Here is a 20,646-nt window from a genome sequence, read left to right as displayed (position 1 = left end):
CAAAGGGCTTGCAGCTGGTCTTCAGGCTGGATGTGATTTTATCTTGGCACAGCAGACAGGGCATGTAGTGGGATCAGCTCATGCCTCTTTTGCATGGACTGGTGCCCTGTAAGGATATGCCACAAATTATTATCCCCCTAGGGAAGAATGACCTGGGAACGTGCTCCAGGCTCCACCTGATTTAGAAGGCTAAGCAGGATATTGGATGGCTGCTGGACATGTTTCCTAGCATGGGGATAATATAGTTGGAGATACTAGTCTGCAGGGTTTGGCAGACTGCAATTCACCCACAAAAATGTGGATAGGGCCTGGAGGTGGGCCAACTGGAAAGTACTAACATGGCTGGAGTCCTGAGGTAACTTGGTTATCATCAGCCCAGCCTGTACCTAAGCTTTTTCTGATACAGGTGCAGATTTGTTCCTGGATGATCTCAGTAGTGGGTTGGCTGAATTGCTAGGTAACTTGGTGCAGGGACATGGGGGTGGAGGCAGCCAACCTGATACTGGTGCCTACTTGTGGCAGGTGCCCAATGCAGGAACTCATTGATTTAGACTCCAGATACAAACAGATCATGTAGCAGGCATCCCAAGGTGATGCCCCCCATCTCTTTAGGACATTATGTCTCCCTCCTGGGGGAAAATGCAAACCAGAGGCCAGGGGACACCCAGCCAATGTACTTGGTGGCGGTGCAAACTGAGGGTCAAGGTCCCCCTCTGACCTCAACCCCCTAAAGGGGGAGAGATGCTAGCAGGGGAGTGAAAGTGCCCAGAGCCCTCCTAATGTGATGGACTCCCCCTGCAGTGGAAGCCCCCAAGAATTGTCAAAGAATCAATGGGGTGCAAGTGACGGGGCTGTCCCTCAACAGGAACCTTGGATGTAATTTAACTAATAGAGCTGCAGCCTAGTTAAAACCCTTACCGTGTGTCTTGCCTTCTTCCGTGCAGTGAGCACACCAAACTTCTTTTCAAATGCCAAGCTGCTAGATTTAACTTGCAGAAGAACTGGTCCATACAATAACAAATCCAGCCCTGGAGTCAGGAAAAATGATGGGTTTATTGACATGTTCACCAGGTTAGGAAACCAAGATCTCCTGGGCCAAGACAAGATACAATAAGTAAGTGCAAACAACAATAAGAGGGAATGGGGTGAAAGGTAGGAAGAATGATGATGTACATGAAGAAATAAAATCCAGTTCACTCTGTCTCTATTGGAGCTGTGCTGGCATTGAAAGACTGATGCCAAGTCTATATTAGAAAAAGTTTGCTCATATAGTTATACTGGCAAACCGTCCCAGTGTAGACACACGTCATATGAGAAAAAAGTGCTTTTGTTGGGATAACTTATAGCAGTTCCCCAAGTAAAATAAGCTATACTAGCAAAAACACTTTCTGCCCGTATAACTGCATCTACACTAGGGCTTTTACCAGTATAGAAATATTGCAAAAACACCCCTAAGCTACATTGCTATACTGACAAAGTTTCTAGATTAGACCTGGCCCAAGAGGAGTAAAAATGTATTTGTCCCTAATGTCAGCAGATCAGATTCTGAAAATACAGAGAACAGACACGTTGCAGAAGAAGGTGCCACTTTTATCTAGTCACTTTTCATAGTAAGACCAGACTTTCAGAGAAACTTTGTTTCTCATCTATCCCATATTTTCAGACACAGCAACTTTTTTGTTCCCAGTAATATATTGACCTGAGTGCTCGGATCTGCAGCACTTACCTGAATGGCAGTCAGGTAATGGAGGTGGATATATCTTGGTGATACAAGACACGTTAATAATCCATATCTTAAGCGTACACAAGAATATAGACCTACATTTCTGTAAAACTATTCCTGCCCAGGGATTGCTGCTCCCTTTGGCCAGAAGGAGAAGCTAGTACTATATCTTTGTCTAATACAGCTTGAATATGCCCGGATTTCATTGGAATTTTTATAAATTACATCATGATCATAAATCTGTACTGTTCAGCCAGAACAGTTTTAATCACTTGCCCTTAAAAACATTCAGAGTTCATTCAGTAAGACTCCAGAACGTGCGATATAAAATCGCAGAGCTCAACCTTTGTCTATGTGAAAGGATTTAAATCCATGTTTTATTTTATCATTTAATCAAAGATGACCAGCAGCGAGTGACCTTAACCCTGTTTAAAAGTCCTGGATTCTGCAGTGAACCTCTGACTTTCTAGAGCCTGGTAGAATTGTGTTGTTGCCCTCTCTGTGGGCTCTGCAGTAGGTCAGAGAGCTCTCTAAAGTATATGGTACTTATGGGGACTTCATCTTGTTAGTTACAGAAACAGATGTGGAATGCAAAGCATAATTTTAACTAGTAGTTCTGTTTTTGTGACAGGGCATTTATTCGGAAGGTGAATGTGGGGGGGAAAAACGGGAAACAGAGCGTATTAAAGGTATGAATAGTTGCCCTGTGGTATAATTCAGTATTTATCAGATTCTTTGTGGGTTATTGCAGAGAGGCTGAAAAAAGAGAAAACTGCAGCTTTTGCCTCAGATGACTCATGCTCAGCTGTATATGATAAACACCCTTCACCCTCTCTAAACCAAATTCAACTTATGTTGAATGTGCTTATTTTGATGCTTTGCAATTTTAGTAGAGAAGGAGACAGACTGAACCACTGCTTCTTTTTTGATCAAATATCCTATTTCAGCTTGTCAGCATTAAGCAGAAATGTCTGGTTATTTGATTAAAACTAATCCATTGCCAATGTTAGCTTGTCTTTCTCCTGATGCTGTGGGCTGTAACACTAGCACAGTCAGACATCAAAAGCTGTGTTCAATTCCTTTTAAATTTTCTAATTTTACATCTGTCACGTGGGTGTTATTTGGCAAGTTCTCTGAAGACTTTTTGCCATTTGAGAAAGGCCACTGGCTATCCCAGGTTTCAAGAGTGCCCCACATACCTCCGCCAGGGGGCAGTCTGCTGCTACCTGCCATCAAACCTTCTCAGGACAAAGCAAAGAGGAGCACAAAGATTGCCAGAAGAAGAGTTTGCATTACGTATTCATACCATTTTCTGCTCCCATTACATTTCTTCCAGGAGATCGGATTCCTGTTGTGCCATTTTCTGTTCTTACCAGTACTTTGAATACCTCAGTTAGGGTGACATTCACACAGGTGTAGAGGCCCACAGAAGGCCAAACACACTCTTTATATCCTTTGTTAAGTTCTTAAACATAACCTAGAAGAGGGAAGAAAGAGTGAACTAAGCTTGTTCCCGGTCATGTATGAAGGGACCTAAATGGTTTTGCTTTTAAAAGGTTTTTCTCTTCCCTACTGATTTATCTCAGGAATTCAAGCCTTACTTACCCCGGAAGACTATGGATGACTAGAGAGCTGCTAGGATTACAAAATTAAAAGTACCAAGGAAGATTTGCCTTTTTAAGTGAGAGGGTAAATGGTTTTTATTCAGACATTTTTGTTCAGCTTTATTCACAACTATTTATTTCAAACACTTAAGTGAAAAGATCTCTTTAAGGCTTCAACAGCCTACCGCTTTCAGTTAAGAGCTGAGAAAACGCACAGTATACAATTCTGGGATCCCAAATGAGTCCACCATGAAACCAGGAAAGACCAGCCTTGACATTTTCAAAGTTAAAAGCAAACAAACAATACCTTTGATAAATGTCTCCACCCTTGTAGGTTTTGTTTAAAGATAACTGGAAAAAAAATGGGGGGACAACACAAACCTACCTTTCCTCCCACCCTCCATCCCCACTTTGCTGGTTGCTTTTAAGTGGTGATTATAGCTTTGTGTGGGTGGATTTCACAAAAACTCTACTGCTTAGGGTGAGCCAACATGCTGTGTGTTAATTTGGTTCACCATTCCAATTCTCCTCCAGTTAGAGCAGCAGTGAAGACTAGGAAGCAGAGAACCCAGTGAAACAGTAAAGAGGGTGAATGAAGAGCATCACTCCTCCTTTTCCTTATCGCTCATTTAAGGCAAAGGGGAAGGGTGAAGCAAATCAAGATTCTGAATACACACCAGTCCTCAATTTATTCTAGAAAAAGGCCAGTGTTCTAAGCATTAAACATTTATGGTCCATCCTGGACTGAGCAAGACATACAAATTCTGTAGTCATCTTCTTAAAATGAATCCATTTTTCTAACTAAGCCAGTCCCAAGAATCTGCTTTTATGACAATGTCTGTATCATTTCTCATTATAAAAGTATTATCTCCAGTACAATGTCAAAGTCATTGCCCATCAGCCTATAGGGCTGTCACCACCTTCCCATGTTCTCTGCAGGGAGTGAAGAGAGTTTTAGTAGTTCCCTTTCCAGAACATTAATAAGCCTGTAGGACTGTCTCACATTAGGGCAGTGGTTTTCAACCTATATGGTCCACAAACTATGTCTACGATTTCGAAAGGAGTCCGCACCTCCATTTGAAAATTTTTAGGGGTCTGCAAATGAAAACCACTGCATTAGGGCATGCCTACATTAGGCATTTTTACTGCTGTGTAGTTTCAAACCAAAGTTAAGTTATACTGGCAGTGCCAGCCCCACTTCACACTGGTGACCAGGCAGCACACCTACATTGGGGGTCTGTCTGCACTTGAAACAATACAGCAGCACAGCTGCATGTGCACCACTGTAGTGCTTAAGTGCAGATCCTACCTATGCGGATGGGAGGGGTTCTCCTGTCGACGTACGTAATCCACCTCCCCGAGAGGTGGTAGCTAGGTTGACAGAAGAATTCTTCCATTGACCTAGCACTGTCTACACAGAGTTAGGTCAGCTTAACTAAGTCACTCCGAGGTGTGGATTTTTCACACCCCTGAGCAGCATATTTGGGTCGATCTAATTTTCTAGTGTAGACCAGCCCTGGGACTTTACTGTACTGTCGTACTTATATCAGTGTTAAAATCACTTAATCCTGAAGAAGTGCTCTGTATAAGATCAAAAGTTTGTCTCTCTCACCAACAGAAATTGGTCCAAAAAAAAAAAAAAAAAAAAAAAAAAAAAAGGTATTTCCTCACCCACCTTGTCTCTCTAAACCCTTGTGTCATATAGAAGCCTTTCAGATTACACTTTGATCGCCTCTCTTACCATACTTTTAGAAATCCTGGCCTGATTTGCATCGAACTGATACAGTTAAGTCAGATTTATTGAGCTGTAAGGACCAAATTTATCATGACCACAACTTCACTATCTTTCATAAGTGAATTTGCGTCTCAAATCTACGAGCCTGGCCCCAAACTTTCTCGAGCCTATTTTTCATACTATGCATCTCAACTACTCAGGGCCGGCTCCAGGCACCAGCTGAGCAAGCAGGTGCTTGGGGCGGCCAACACGAAGGGGCGGCACATCGGGCTCCTCGGCGGCAATTCGGCAGAGGGTCCCTGTCCCTCTCGGAGGGGGGGACCTGCTGCCGCATAATCCCCGCAGAAGAAAAAGGGGGGGGGGGGGGGCCGCCGTCGACCGCATCCCCCCCCCCCCCCCCGCCACTTGGGGCGGCAAAAACCCTGGAGCCGGCCCTGCAACTACTCAGGCTTAGAACTTTAAAGGTGATCAAAATGGGTGGGAAGAGGGGCAGTAGGACTGTGCCCTTCTCCCGCTTTGTTTGTTTGTTTTTTTATGTATAAAAGTAGCATTTGGGGGGGGGGGGGGGGTTTTAAGTGGTGGGAGAAAGTGGGGATGACTTCTTAGTTTTAACATTAGAAATTCAGAACTTGAGTACGCTGTTTTTACTGGAAGTCTGTCCGGGCAACTGAAGAATATCAGAGAAACCGTAAAAGTGAAACCTGATTAACTAAGGCCCCAATCCTTAATCATCATGTTCAAATTAATGGGACTACTCACTACATCAAGTACATGCATAAGCATTTGGAGGATCAGCATCTAAGCAGGGATGGGGTTTTTAGTTAGACAAATCTGATTTTTGTGAACACCTATTTAATTCAAATGCCTAACTAGAATTCGAAGAAACACTCTTATTGAACATTTAACTCCCTATCCTTTCAGTTAATAGCAGAGATCTCCTCCACTATCAAAGTCACCTAAGAAAGATCTCCAACTAAACAGAGAAAGACCAGATTTAACATTCCTGCTAGCAACAAGCAGATTTTTTTTTAAATGGGGAAACCTTAACAGGGATCTTAAGAGGGCATTTTTACACATCACAAACCAAAAAAGGTGACTCATCCCTCTTTTCCTTTGCAGGTCACCTTTAAGTCCCACCCTGCCTACCAACTTACTTGTAGAGCAAGCTTTTCCATAAGGCATACATGGCTCCTTCATTTAAGTTTTGCTTCTAATTTTCACTTTGTTTCTCTGAATATATGTAGAAGTCAAGAACTGTACACTAAAAATTCCAGTATAAGAGAGGCACTGTAATTCAATGTAGTGTGTTTTAAGATGTAATCTAGTACCTTCCCTGCTTTGTAATAATTTTAGTATGGTTATTGGCAGAGAAAAATTACTATTTCAAATCAGCATTTCACTTTGAAAATCTGCTTACTGTATGTATTGAAATTAACATATGCCGGTCTTATTGACAGTTTTGGTACCTTTAAGTCTTGTTAGTACGGCAAAACTCAGCAATGGGAGAACTAGCTTGATTTTACTCCAGCTTATGCTTGTAACAGAGTTGTTAACTAAGTCCATGTTGCAGAATTTTTATTGCTGGTGGTGATGTGTTGAGCTAGAAAGAACCCTCAATCACAGACATTGAGAGAACCCTGATATGCAGTTTCCCCAGTTGTTTTTCCCCACTTTGAAATTCAGCCACCAAGGCTGCAAGTATTTTAGTGATGGTTATTTTTGAAAAAATTACGGCTGACCTTTTTTGGAAGACTGAGTAGACAGCTAAGGCTGGTTATCCTCATCACATGATGTTGGTAATGCATACAGTAATTCTAAACTGGAATTTAAAAGAGGGATCTACAGAGAGAAGATGCAGAGGGAGGCTTAACTGTTTTTTGGGGGATGTTTTTTGGGGTGGGGAGTTCTTTATGATGCATAAGGACCTGAAAGATGTGTGTTTTCCAAAGGAAAAACAAAGAACTGCTTTTTCCCCTTTTGGATTATCATCAATTAATGTCAAGTCTTGTCTTTTCTTTCTTTTTTTGAAGACTTTTTGGATGATTTTCAGATGTTTATTGGGAGATCTCTCAGCTTTTATCTGAAGTAGCGGGAGTGTTAAATTCTTAAACAGCTTTTCTTCCAAGAGCTATAGTTTAATAGGCGTTAAAGAAACAAAAAACAAAGTCTTTCAATCTGAGTAAATATCACTGAGGGAACTGAGCTGATTGCCAGTTCACTTGAAGGTAGTTAACACTTCTGTAGAGACTAGTCTGGATACACCCCAGTCCTTTGCTTCAGGCTAGAAACTTTTGTAGTTTAGCCTAGGCTGACCTAGACTGGTAATTTTGTTTCCATCAAAATTCTACTAATTCTAGTTATTCATCAAGTCTTCCAGGAAAGCAGGACAGAAAGACCGAAGTTTTTAAATGTAAAAAATCATGAAAACCCCCCATTATACCCTCCTGCCTCTGGAATGATCAGTTGATGTTGGAGGAAGTCCACTGTTTATCCACAGACCAGTACAATGTGGGCTACAGTGACAGTTTCCCTACACTGCTGGGCCTCAGTCCTGACCTAAAGGAGAGGTGAGAAGCTAGGTCTGAAGGTCTCCACGCTGAAACTGCCAGAAAGGTGGGTCACTTGAGAACCATAGTGGTTTTGTGGACACTTGTCCATTGGTAACTACTGAGAGAACATCTAATTCATTTCACATACACCACCCAGCAACCTTAAAACGAAGACCACTTTCCATGGCTTGGGAAACATGGTCTGATGGACTGAGAATATGACAGAGCTCCTAAATTTAGTCCCATCATTAGTTAATCCTTAGTACAATACCCTGAAGCTATAAAATGCTAATTATTGCTGACCTGGGCTGGGCTTGAACTGACAAGGAGCGTGACGTGAACGCTGATGGGTTGCATCCCTGACTATCTTGGCTAATTTACCATTGATGGACCCATCCTCCATGAAGTGATCTAATTCTTTTTTGAACTCTGTTATGGTTTTCGCCTTCACAACATCCCCTGGCAAGGAGTTCCACGGGTTGACTGAGTTGTGTGAAAAAGCACTTCCTTGTGTTTGTTTTAAACCTGCTGCCTACTTTATTGGATGACCCCTGGGTCTTGTGCTATGTGAAGAAGTAGATAACACTTCCTTATTCACTTGCTCCATATCATTCATGGTTTTATAGATTTCCTTCATATCCCCCCTTAGTTGTTCAGCTTGGAAAAAAGACAGACCCAGTCTTTTTAATCTTTTCTCATATGAAAGCTGTTCCATACCCCTAATCATTTTTGTTGCCCTTCTCCGTACTTTTTCCCATTTTAACTTTTTTGATATGAGGTGACCATAACTGCAGGCAGTACCACTGATTTATATAGTGGCATTATAATATACCCTGTTTTACTATCTATCCCTTTCCTAATGTTTGTTGACCCACTCAAAAGAATTCTAGTAGATTGGTGAGGCATGATTTCCCTTTACAAAAGCCATGTTGATTCTTCCCCAACAAATCGTGGTCATCTAGGTGTCTAGTAATTCTGTTCTTCATTATAGTTTCAACCAATCTGCCTGGTACTGAAGTTAGGCTTACTGACCTGCAATTGCCAGGATTGCCTCTGGAGCCTTTTTTAAAAATTGGTGCCACATTAGCAATCCTCCAGTCATCTGGCCCAGAGGCGGATTTCAGTGATAGATTACATACCACAGTTAGAGAGTCCTGTGGCACCTTATAGACTAACAGACGTATTGGAGCATAAGCTTTCGTGGGTGAAAGCTTATGCTCCAATACGTCTGTTAGTCTATAAGGTGCCACAGGACTCTTTGTTGCTTTGTACAGATCCAGACTAACATGGCTACCCCTCTGATACTTGATACCACAGTTAGTAATTCTGCAATTTCATATTTGAGTTCTTTCAAAACTTTTGGGTGAATACATTGGTGCTGGAACTAGGGGGGCTGCCACATTCCCTGGCTTGAAGTAGTTTCCATTATATAGGGTTTACAGTTTGGTTCAATGGTTCAACACCACTATACAAAGTGAGTAAATATCATCTGGCCTGGTGACTTGCTGCTGTTCAATTTATCAATTTCTTCCAAATCTACCTCTATTGACACCTCAGTCTGGGACAATTCCTCAGATTTGTTATCTAAAAAGAATGGCTCAGGTATGGGAATCTCCCTCACATCCTTTGCAGGAAAGATAGATGCAAAGAATTCATTTAGCTTTCCACAATGGCCTTATCTTCCTTGAGTGCTCTGTTAGCACCTTGATGTCCAGTGGTCCCACTGATTGCTTGGCAGGCTTCCTGCTTCTGACATATTTAATTTTTTTTGCTATTAGTTTTGGAGTCTTTGGCTAGTTGCTCTTCAAATTCTTTTTTGGCCTGCCTAATTATAACTTTTACACTTGATTTGCCAGAGTTTATGCTCCTTTCTATTTGCCTTCCTGTATAGCAGTGGTCCCAAACTTCTCAGGGTCCCCTGTTCCCCGCCCCCCACCCCCCGAGTCAGGGCCAGGAGCAGAGCCACAGTTCCAGGGGTTAGGAGGAATGCAGACACAAGTAAGGGGCTGGGGCGGGTCTGGGGCTAGGAAAGGCCAGATGCAGAGTTGCAGCCAGGTCGCAGTTAGGGCCGGGACTGCGGTTTGGACCAGAGCAGAGCTGGGAGTGGAGCGGAGCAGGGCTGGGTGCTGCTCCCTCCCAACCTCCCCGGGGGGTGGGGGACTGGCCTAAGCCCCACCACACCCTCACCCTTCCCTAGGGGGGCACGTCCCACAGTTTCAGGACCTCCGCTATATAGGCTCCTCCTTTCCCAAAAGGCTCCCCAGTTCCTAATAAACCTAAATCTCTCCTCCCTACACCATTGTCTGATCCATGCATTGCGACCCTGCAGCTCTGCCTGTCTAACTGGCCCTGCGTGTGGAACTAAAATCATTTCAGAGAATGCTACCACAGAGGTCCTGGACTTCAATCTCTTACCTAGAAGTCTAAATTTGACCTCCAAGACCTCTCTTCTCGCTTGCCCTATATCATTGGTATCTACGTGTACCACAACTACCAGTTCCTCCCCAGAACTGTATATAAGCCCCCTTTAGATAACTCGAGAGATCTGCAACCTTCGCCCCTGGCAGGCAAGTCACTATGTAGTTCTCTTGGTCATCAGAAACTTACCTACTTATTTCTAATGATCGAATCCCCCATTACTATTACCTGTCTTCCTAATTACCGGCATTCCCTCCTGCAAAGAGGTATCCTCAGTGTTAGAGGATACCCATACATCATAGTGAGGGAGGGTCCCAACTATGGGATCGTTTCCTTCCACTTCACTTGGATGTTCTCCTTCCCTGAGACTTTCATCTTCCTCGACAGAAGACCGGCTGCAAGACTGAGGTTGGCACGGCACTACTGTGTCACAGAAAGTCTCATCTATGTACCTCTCTGTCTCCCTGAACTCCTCCAGTTCAACCACTCTGGTCTTCAGAGCCATGAGCTCCTTACACATGCCACCAGCCCACAAGGCAGGTGATCATAAATGCTACAATCAGTGCAATAAGCTGAATAGCTCCCATTCTGCTGGTGGACTTCTGCCTGCATTCTTTTTACTCCTGCAGCTTTTGCTTTGGGGGGTTTGTTTTTTGTTGGGGTTTTTTTGGGGGGGGAAGAGTGTTTATTGGCCTAAGTTTAGACCATGTTAATCAAGTATGTGTGGATCTCAGGTTCCCCCTCTAAATTTCCTTACAAAACTCCCGTTAGCTGATCTTGTTCACCAGCCCCCTGGTCACCTAGGAGCTGGCTTTTTAAACCCCGGTTCTCCCTGAGTAGCCCCTCCCCGTTTAACAGTTAATGGATGCTAACAGGCTTAGGGATCAAAGCCTTGTTAAGAAGCTCTAAGCCAGGGGTAGTCATTTATTTTTTGTCAAGGTCCAGACTCAGAGAAACATTTTTCACACCGCAATAACAATAAGTACATAGTCTGTTCAAAAGCTTCTGGTGGTCTGGATTTGGCCCACGGTCCACCTTATTGACTACCCCTGCTTAAGTGTTGCCTAGCAGGCTGGTAGACTCAGCACACAGCCCCCCCAAACAGACCACACAATATACTTCAGTCAAGCAGCAAGCATACAGACGACAAACTCACCTCAAGGTCAGAGTAGCTCCTCCTTCAGCTGGAGAACTCCTTCGCAAAATTCCCTGTTAGCTGCTCCTGTTCACTAGTTCCTCTGGTCACTTAGGTTGCTATAATCCAAATTGTATCCATGATCAGTTTAATGGGGAGCTATGTTTGAACCATGCTTCGGACCAATTTTCTAACAGTGTGTATAGAGAACTTTGGGGGGTATCAACAAGAGAAGTAGGCCCTCAAACTATAAAAAGTAACTGGATGGAGAGGTGCCATCTTGGAGTCTTAGGGCTTGTCTACACTGGCATATTACAACGTTGCAACTTTCTCGCTCCTGGGTGTGAAAAAACACCCCCCCCCTCCCCGAGCGCTGCAACGTGCCAGTATAGACAGTGCACTAGCGCTGGGAGCTACGCCCCTCATGGAGGTGGTTATTTTAGAGTGCTGGGCTCTCCCAGTGCTGCGCCGCGACCACGTTAAAGCACTGCCATGGCAGAACTTTAACATTGCCAGTGAAGATGTATCCTTAATGTAAAGCAATTTAGTTCAACTGCTAATCTCAGAATACTGCTGGATTTCAGAAACCGGGGTTCTGTCAGGTGAAATCATTCTCACTCTGACAGCTTCTGAGCATTCAATGCAATTATTGGGTTTCACTCCCCATTTCTTAGACACCCAGATGATGACTGAGACTGCACTCTAAGATAGTTAGAGCCGATATAACAAAGGCCATAAGAATTCTTCCATCAATCTAGTTGTACCGACACTGAGTTTGGTTGACATAACTACGTAACACAGGGCATGACATTTTTCACAATCCTGAGTGACATAGCTAGGTTGATCTAATTTTTAAGAGTAGACCAGGCCTAAGTCCTATCTATACAGTGGCGATGGTTACCAAGAACTGTGTTTCTCTTGTGAGATCTTCCCTCAATGAGCAAGGAGCTGCATCCCCTGATTTATTTGTTTTAGTCCTGGTCTACACTATAAAGTTACGTTGACCTAAAGTGACTTAGTTTTGAATGTGTCCACACCTAAAATTTGTCTCCGCAGACACTGGCACCCTGTTACGTCGTCATGATAGAGTCATAGATTCCAAGTCCAGAAGGGCCCATTGTGATCATCTTGTCTGACAACCTCTATAAACGCAGGCCACAGAATGTCCCCAAAATAATTCCTACTGCATTTCTTTTAGAAAAACATCCACTCTTTGATTTAAATATTGCCACTGATAAAGAATGCACCACGCCCCTTGGTAAATTGTTCCAATAGTTAATTACCTTCATTGTCAAAAATTCACATCTTATTTGCAGTCTGAATTTGTCTAGCTTCAACTTCCAGACACTGGATCATGTTATATCTTTCTCGGGTAGATAGAAGAGCCCATTACGAGGAATCTGTTCTCCACTTAAGTATTTCTAAATAATCAAGTCACCCCTTAACGTTCTTTGTTAAGCTAAATAGTCTATCACAATAGGGCATATTTTCTAATCCTTTAATCATTCTTGTGGCTCTTCTCTGAACTCCAATGTATCAACCCTCTCCAGTGTATTCTTGAATTGTGGATACCAGAACTGGACACAGTATTCCAGCAGTGGATGCACCAGTACCAAATGCAGAGGTAACATAAACCAGAATCTTGAACAGGAGTAGAGAGGTTATGCATCCAAGGATCACATTAGCCCTTTTGGCCACAGAGTCACACTAGAGCTCATGTTCAATTGATTATCCGTACACGCCCACTCCATATTTTTCAGAGTTACTGCTTCCCAGGTTAGAGTCCCCCAAACAGCACAACCTTCCCCTGAACAACTTAGGGCTAAAGTTAACCTATTTCCATTGATGTAGTGCTAGTACAGACATTGCATTACCTGTGTCCACTAACCGACTTCCAGATGGAGGAGAGGCAAAGGGACCGAAAGTTTCATTGGGAAGTGCAGTAGGACATTATGGCTTCGTTCAGGCTACAAAGGCAGATGTTGCACTACATAATGAGCTAAATGCCTACAGACCCTGTACACAGCAGCCTTTCTTCCATAGGAAACTCCACACATTGCTCCCAACACCACCCATAACAACACGTGGCAGCATGGCATAAACCTTTACCTCTACCATTCCACATCCAGGGAACACAAGGAGAATCATGACTATACCTGTACTGGCCTGTGATTACCACAGGATCCACCAGCAAGCACACTGCACTGTTTGTTTTTACCATGAATGAAGCATTTTAATATGTAAACAAATGTTTGTTTTACTTGTGCTTTATAAATACGGATCACCCTAAGAGTGCTGCTAAAATGTTTTCATCTTGTTTATTTGCAATTAAAGTTTGTTGCTTGTTCAGTTACACAACATAAACTTAGTTTTTGAAAACCAGAGTATAGGTATTGATTAGTTTGCACAGAGTAGATATGTCACATAGTCTACCCCTCTGCAAAAATAATAATGGGAGTTAGTGTAAACACACAACACTACTATGGCTGACTGTTCAAATGATATTTTAAGGCCTCCCTCAGCCACATAGCCTTTGTGTCTGGCCAAAATCAGCAGTTGGCACACTTCACCCTTCCATCCTGCTGGTAGCCTTTCCCCTTTTCCTTCTCAAACATTACATAATGTACAACATGCAGCAGCAACAATAGGAACACTTGCCTCGCTGAGATCCAATCTAGCATTAAACATCACCAGCAAGCTTTAAGTCTTCCAAAGCACATTCAACAGTCATTCTGCACCTGCTCAGCCAATAGTTCAGTCATTCCTTGGTTCTCTCAAGGTGGCCAGTGTATGATTTCATAAGCCAGGTGAGCAAATGTTCTTCCGAATCACTACCGGCATGTCAACTTCACCAATATTAGTAAGCCAGTCAGGCAAGAATTTCCCTGCTTGCAGCTTTTGGAAAAGTCCTGCATTCTTAAAGATGACAGCATCCTGCACCTTCCATGACCAGCCCACATTGGTGTCAGTGAAGCAACAAGGTGGTGGTCAGGGAAAGCGTTGGCCCCTTACTGAATGGGGGAGGCAACCTAGTGACAGAGGATGTGGAAAAAGCTAATGTACTCAATGCTTTTTTTGCCTCTGTCTTCATGAACAAGGTCAGCTCCCAGACTACTGCACTGGGCAGCACAGCATGGGGAGGAGGTGACCAGCCCTCTGTGGAAAAAGAAGTGGTTCAGGATTATTTAGAAAAGCTGGACGAGCACAAGTCCATGGGGCCGGATGCGCTGCATCCGAGGGTGCTAAAGGAGTTGGCTGATGTGATTGCAGAGCCATTGGCCATTATCTTTGAAAACTCATGGCGATCGGGGGAGGTCCCAGATGACTTGAAAAAGGCTAATGTAGTGCCCATCTTTAAAAAAGGGAAGGAGGAGGATCCAGGGAACTACAGGCCAGTCAGCTTCACCTCAGCCCCTGGAAAAATAATGGAGCAGGTCCTCAAGGAATCAATTTCGAAGCACTTAGAGGAGAGGAAAGTGATCAGGAACAGTCAGCATGGATTCACCAAAGGCAAGTCATGCCTGACTAACCTAATTGCCTTCTATAATGAGATAACTGGCTCTGTGGATGAGGGGAAAGCATTTAACATGTTATTCCTTGACTTTAGCAAAGCTTTTGATATGGTCTCCCACAGTATTCTTGCCAGCAAGTTAAAGAAGCATGGGCTGGATGAATGGACTATAAGGTGGACAGAAAGCTGGCTAGATCATCAGGTAGTGATCAATGGCTCCATGTCTAGTTGGCAGCCGGTATCAAGTGGAGTGCCCCAAGAGTCGGGTCCTGGGGCCGGTTTTGTTCAATATCTTCATTAATGATCTGGAGGACGGCATGGATTGCACCCTCAGCAAGTTTGCAGATGACACTAAACTGGAAGGAGTGGTAGATACGCTGGAGGGTAGGGATAGGATACAGAGGGACCTAGAAAAATTAGAGGACTGGGCCAAAAAGAAAACTGATGAGGTTCAACAAGGACAAGTGAAGAGTCCTGCACTTAGGACAGAAGAATCCCATGCACTGCTACCGACTAGGGACCGAGTGGCTAGGCAGCAGTTCTGCAGAAAAGGACCTAGGGGTTACAGTGGACGAGAAGCTGGATATGAGTCAGTGTGCCCTTGTTGCCAAGAAGGCAAACAGCATTTTGGGCTGTATAAGTAGGAGCATTGCCAGCAGTTTGAGGGACGTGATCATTCCCCTCTATTCAACATTGGTGAGACCTCATCTGGAGTACTGTGTCCAGTTTTGGGCCCCACACTACAAGAAGGATGTGGAAAAATTGTAAAAAGAGTCCAGCGAGGGGCAACAAAAATGATTAGGGGGCTGGAGCACATGATTTATGAGGCGAGGCTGAGGAAACTGGGATTATTTAGTCTGCAGAAGAGAAGAATGAGAGGGGATTTCATAGCTGCTTTCAACTACCTGAAGGGGGGTTCCAAAGAGGATGGATCTAGACTGTTCTCAGTGGTAGCAGATGACAGAACAAGGAGTAATGGTCTCAAGGTGCAGTGGGGGAGGTTTAGGTTGGATATTAGGAAACACTATTTCACTAGGAGGGTGGTGAAGCACTGGAATGGGTTACCTAGAGAGGTGGTGGAATCTCCTTTCTTAGAGGTTTTTAAGGTTAGGCTTGACAAAGCCCTGGCTGGGATGGTTTAGTTGGGGACTGGTCCTGCTTTGAGCAGGGGGTTGGACTAGATGACCTCCTGAGGTCCCTTCCAACCCTGATATTCTCGGACTCTGATTCCTTGGTGATTCGCTAGCACTTGCATAACCATGGAGAAGCACCCCTTTCAATTTATTACTCACTGGCAAGGTGGGGTGGTGCCAGAATAGGGATGTGTCTTGTGTACCCTACCACAGTCCAGTGCTTGAAATCCATCTGCTATTTTCTGTACATTTCCAAGAGCCATAGTTCTGTACAGGAGACAGAATGGCCTTGTGCAGGTAAAGGACAATGGGGGGAAAAAAAAAAAAAAATATCTACAAATGGCCAACTGACTGATAGCAATCTAGTATTGCAAGCTTCCAGACCATGATTACCACTCACTTTTCCACTGTCAATGCAGCTCTCATTCTGTTGTCCTAACACTGGAGGGTTGGGGCAAGCTTGGCACTCAGATCCAGGAATGGGGCCTATTGCATCTCAAAGTTTTGCAGCCACTGCTCCTCATCCCAAATCTGCATTACAACAGGATCCCCCATGATCAGTGCTCATTTTTCAGGACCAGAAGCACCTATCCATCATGCCTCTCCATGAATGCCTGCAACAACCTATTTTTATTTGCGGTCTCCTTCATCCATACATCAGCCTCAGGCATCTCATCTTCATTACTGCACCACTGGTAGTGGTAATTGTTGATGTTCTGCAGATACAGAATTGTGGCATCCTATATTAGCAAAAGACATGAGAATTGTGCTGAACTATATAGGGTCCATGCTTCTGCCACAGAAATGGCAACCACCAAAAAGTGGCATGTGGAACTGTGAGAATAAAAAAAAAGTACAAAAATTATGTGACGGAATAAACGTTATGGGATGAAGAAAATGACCCTGTGGGAAACTGACTCCTAACTTCCCAGAAATCCTTGAGTGAATTGCTGGTGTCCCAAAAAGCACAGCAAAAATGTTCCACAAGGCATTGCCCCAGACAATAGTGCAAGGCACATTGTACCTAAGAGATACCACATCTTCTGTAGATACCATCACTCATGGTGAGGACACAGCACGATACAGGCAGCCAAGTGTGCATGTAAAAAGTTGGCAGCTGTAAGCCACCAAAACTTCAATCAACCAAATTTTGTAGTGTAGATACAGCCTTCGATGTGGTAGGGTTTCCAGCCATAGTAAGGAGAACACAGAATCCTGAACTCCACCTGGATGGTTACATATAAGGGGAAACTGCTTAATACATAGGAATTAAAGTGTCCATTACTAAAAGAAACTTCTAGATGGCTCTCAAGACACACTCTTTAAAAGAGAACACACTTTTTTCCTTTTTAAATAAAGAATAAAAGTTTAAGAATGGACTGGCTATCATAAATCTGAATTTGCTGCTTCTGCCCATTTAAGTTACGCAATTAAAATTATAGCATGTGTTAAAACTGGTAGCATAAGGAAAACAAGTTCAAGTATCTATTGATATTACCATAGCATTTTCATCAACATAATGTCTATATATGGAGATGCAAGACTAAACTCTTAGTAAAAACACCTCCCCCCTTTCCATTCACTAGAATGGTACTGTAAAGGACTGTGGCCCCTTCAAACTCAGTGTAATACAAATGGAGCTGCAAGGGTATTCTCTCAGTGAATTATTAACATTGTTTGCAACTAGTAAGAGACTATTAAATGTGCAGTAGCTGCTTTTCAAAGTTATATAACTCAGTCATTAAAAAAAAAAAACTTGGGGGAAAAAATGGAATCAAGTCACCTGTCCAATAAAAGAAGTAGTAACTACAGAGTTTATTTGTAAAACTGGAGACAGCATTCAGGGAATCAAACCACTAAATACAAACAAAAATTGTGCATATTGGCTGACAACTTGTGGTTTCAGTTGGATGAAAATAAAATGCTAGCTACTGGAAAAAGGGCTTTAAAATGAAAATGACCTTTAAAATGAGAGCTGGTACATAACCCGGAGCAAAACTAAGATAAAATTACAGGGATCCTCCTCCTTCATTGGAGGGGGTAAAGCAGCAACAAATGTGGTGCCTATGAAATTTGCATCTTTATCTGGTTGGTTTCCAGAACCGATGAAAATCTATAATTCATCATCTGCCTTTTGGCAAAAAGAACAGGAGTACTTGTGGCACCTTAGAGACTAACAAATTTATTAGAGCATAAGCTTTCGTGGGCTACAACCCACTTCTTCGGATGTACTCCTGTTCTTTTTGCGGATACAGACTAACACGGCTGCTACTCTGAAACCTGCCTTTTGGCAACTGCACTTTAAAGCCTTGTTGTCTGACTGGAACATATGCTATCCAGCAATTATGAGAAAACCATTTGGCAAAAAGAGTTGTGTGGAAGGAGTTGGACAAAACGAGAATGGATTAGCCATGAAGTAGAGAAAAGGTGGTTCAGAGGTAGACAGGGATAAAATGCTAGTGACCCCAGAATGATGTGGTAGAAAGTCTGCCTGGAGTAATCTGTAGAGTATCAGGCACAGCAAAGGAGAGTCTGAACTTAAGCACCCACTTACTTCTCTCTCCCCACACATATATATAGATGTGGGCAAAATGAATTGTGAGATGCATGTGAAAGATATATTACTATATCATGACTGGTGATGGTAAGAGTTACATTGTATATTTAGGCACACACCCAAAGTAGGGTGACTGCCAGTTCACACAGTTCTGAATCATGAATCTCAAGAAGCTGAACAAGAGGCTAGTGTGCTGAACAGAAGGAACCAGAAAGTAATTAATAAATCAGACTATGAAAACACTAGTAACTTGCAAAGGGGTGAACAGGGATTTGGAATATGACAATACAAAAAAACCCACCAAAACGAATGGTGCATACCATGAAAGGTTCATAACGCAAAAAGTCACAACACTGAGACATCCAAAACCTTTGGAAAGCTGAAGAAAAGTATGAACAGCTCTGTAATGGGAAAATAAATAAACCCCAGAGAACAAACCATTTGCACTCATTCCAGTTAGAAAGACTACTGTAGTTGTGAAACCATGACTATGGAAGGAGGATTGATTTTAGTGCCCTGGCAAACAGGATACCAAGGCCAGACTACAAGAACAGATTAGTGGCCTTCTGTACTGTATGTGTTTTTGACATACTCTACAATTACAAATAAATAGCAGCAGAAATCGCTCAGAGAACGTGTAGTTGAAGGCGATGTCACAAAGATCGTGACCTACAAAAACAGCTCCAGTCAAAATCTTTGAATGAGACTGTACCCCAAACAGCAAACATTTTAAGCATTTCTGAATTCAAGTTTAGGAATAGCCATACTGGAAAATTACTGCAATATAGTCAAAGAGATGGGGCCTCAAAATGCAGTTGATAAAAAACAAAAAAACAAAAACAACAACACAATAGTGACATCAGGAGACTAAGAATCCTGATACAGTAATTTGAGAAAGAGAGAAAGGTTTCAAATATATAATCGAACACTACCACTATTTGTTTTAAATTTTCAAAAGGAAGGCTTTCCAAAGGAGGTTTCAAAATCCTTTCGAGTTACTTACATCTTCATCAAGTTGTACATCAGACAAGTCTCACTCCCACTGCCTCAGACATCCCAAACTATTTGGAAAAAAATGTTACATACGTTTTGTAAAAATATAAAATACTAGCAAAGGTATCTCTGTTTATTAGAAAGGTTACACAGTGCAATGTAGTCAAGAACTCCCAATGAAACCACCCTTTATTCCAAAATCATTGTAGAGTTCTCCAAAACGCGTTTGGATTGATCCAAATGGAAAAAATCTTGTTCTCAAGCCGTGCATCACTTATTGTAATATTACTGTGCTTACAAAGGCCACCATAAAGTGCAATACTGAATATACTTCTCAACAAATACAGCTGTTGGGAACATCTCAGCACAGAGATTGGCGGGCTGAAAAGAGTGCAAAGATCACATTTATTCAGCAGTATCATTCACTCCCTTTTACATGTGTCCAGAAATGATGTGTCCAGATTTAAGAATTAGGTTTATGTCCATTATTGCTTATTTATTATGTATAAAAAATGCCTGAATTGTTTTTAGAAAACACAAAATTCTGTTTTTTTTGTTTTTTTAATTTTCTGAAACATCAGGAAAGTCAAATTGTGATCTCCCTAAAATAAAATACCTGGAAGATCTCTGGACATCTTAGAATATATAGACCATTACTTTGCAAACTTTTATTAAACCAGTAAGGCTTGATTCAACAACCTCTAAACAGTAATTTACTAAAGTTAAGCATTCACAACGAAAAAGAAAATTTCAAGCCATCTGACTAAACACGCATTCAAGTCTCCAATGCTCAGCTTTCACTCTCACTCTTGTGATATCACCATATCATTTCGCTAGTTTTCTAGTCATCAGTGGATTCCAGGCTAGACAGGAAATGAATTTCTAATGTAAAAAACAAGTAGAAAACACATCTTTACCAATCCAGCACACCACCTTACAGGCTTTTACATGCTACAAAAAGGAAAAGAAACAAAGGCAAAATGGTATTTTGTATCCATTCTAACTGAATTACCTTTTAGGCCCCATCTACACAATGTCTTACTCTTATGAAGCTCCATGTAATTGTGCCCCAGCCTTTGCAACACAGTTCAATCTTATCTACACAAGCAAGATCCAGCTGCAGGCCTGACTCTTCCCCACCCTGTTATACCAGTTTTATGCCAGTGTAACTTTATTCAGTCAATGGAATTACAGAGGCATACCTGAGTGGAGAATCAGGCTCTGGGTTTATAACACGTTAAAGCTTCATTATAGCAGCATTCCAATATGGGGAAGTCTAGTAAAAACA

Source organism: Terrapene carolina, unplaced genomic scaffold (genome assembly GCF_002925995.2).
Source record: "Terrapene carolina triunguis isolate 2854851 unplaced genomic scaffold, T_m_triunguis-2.0 Scaffold66, whole genome shotgun sequence".
Lineage (NCBI taxonomy): Eukaryota > Metazoa > Chordata > Testudines > Emydidae > Terrapene > Terrapene triunguis.
The sequence above is the reverse complement of the archived record's forward strand: the minus strand, read 5'-3'. Positions refer to the sequence as shown.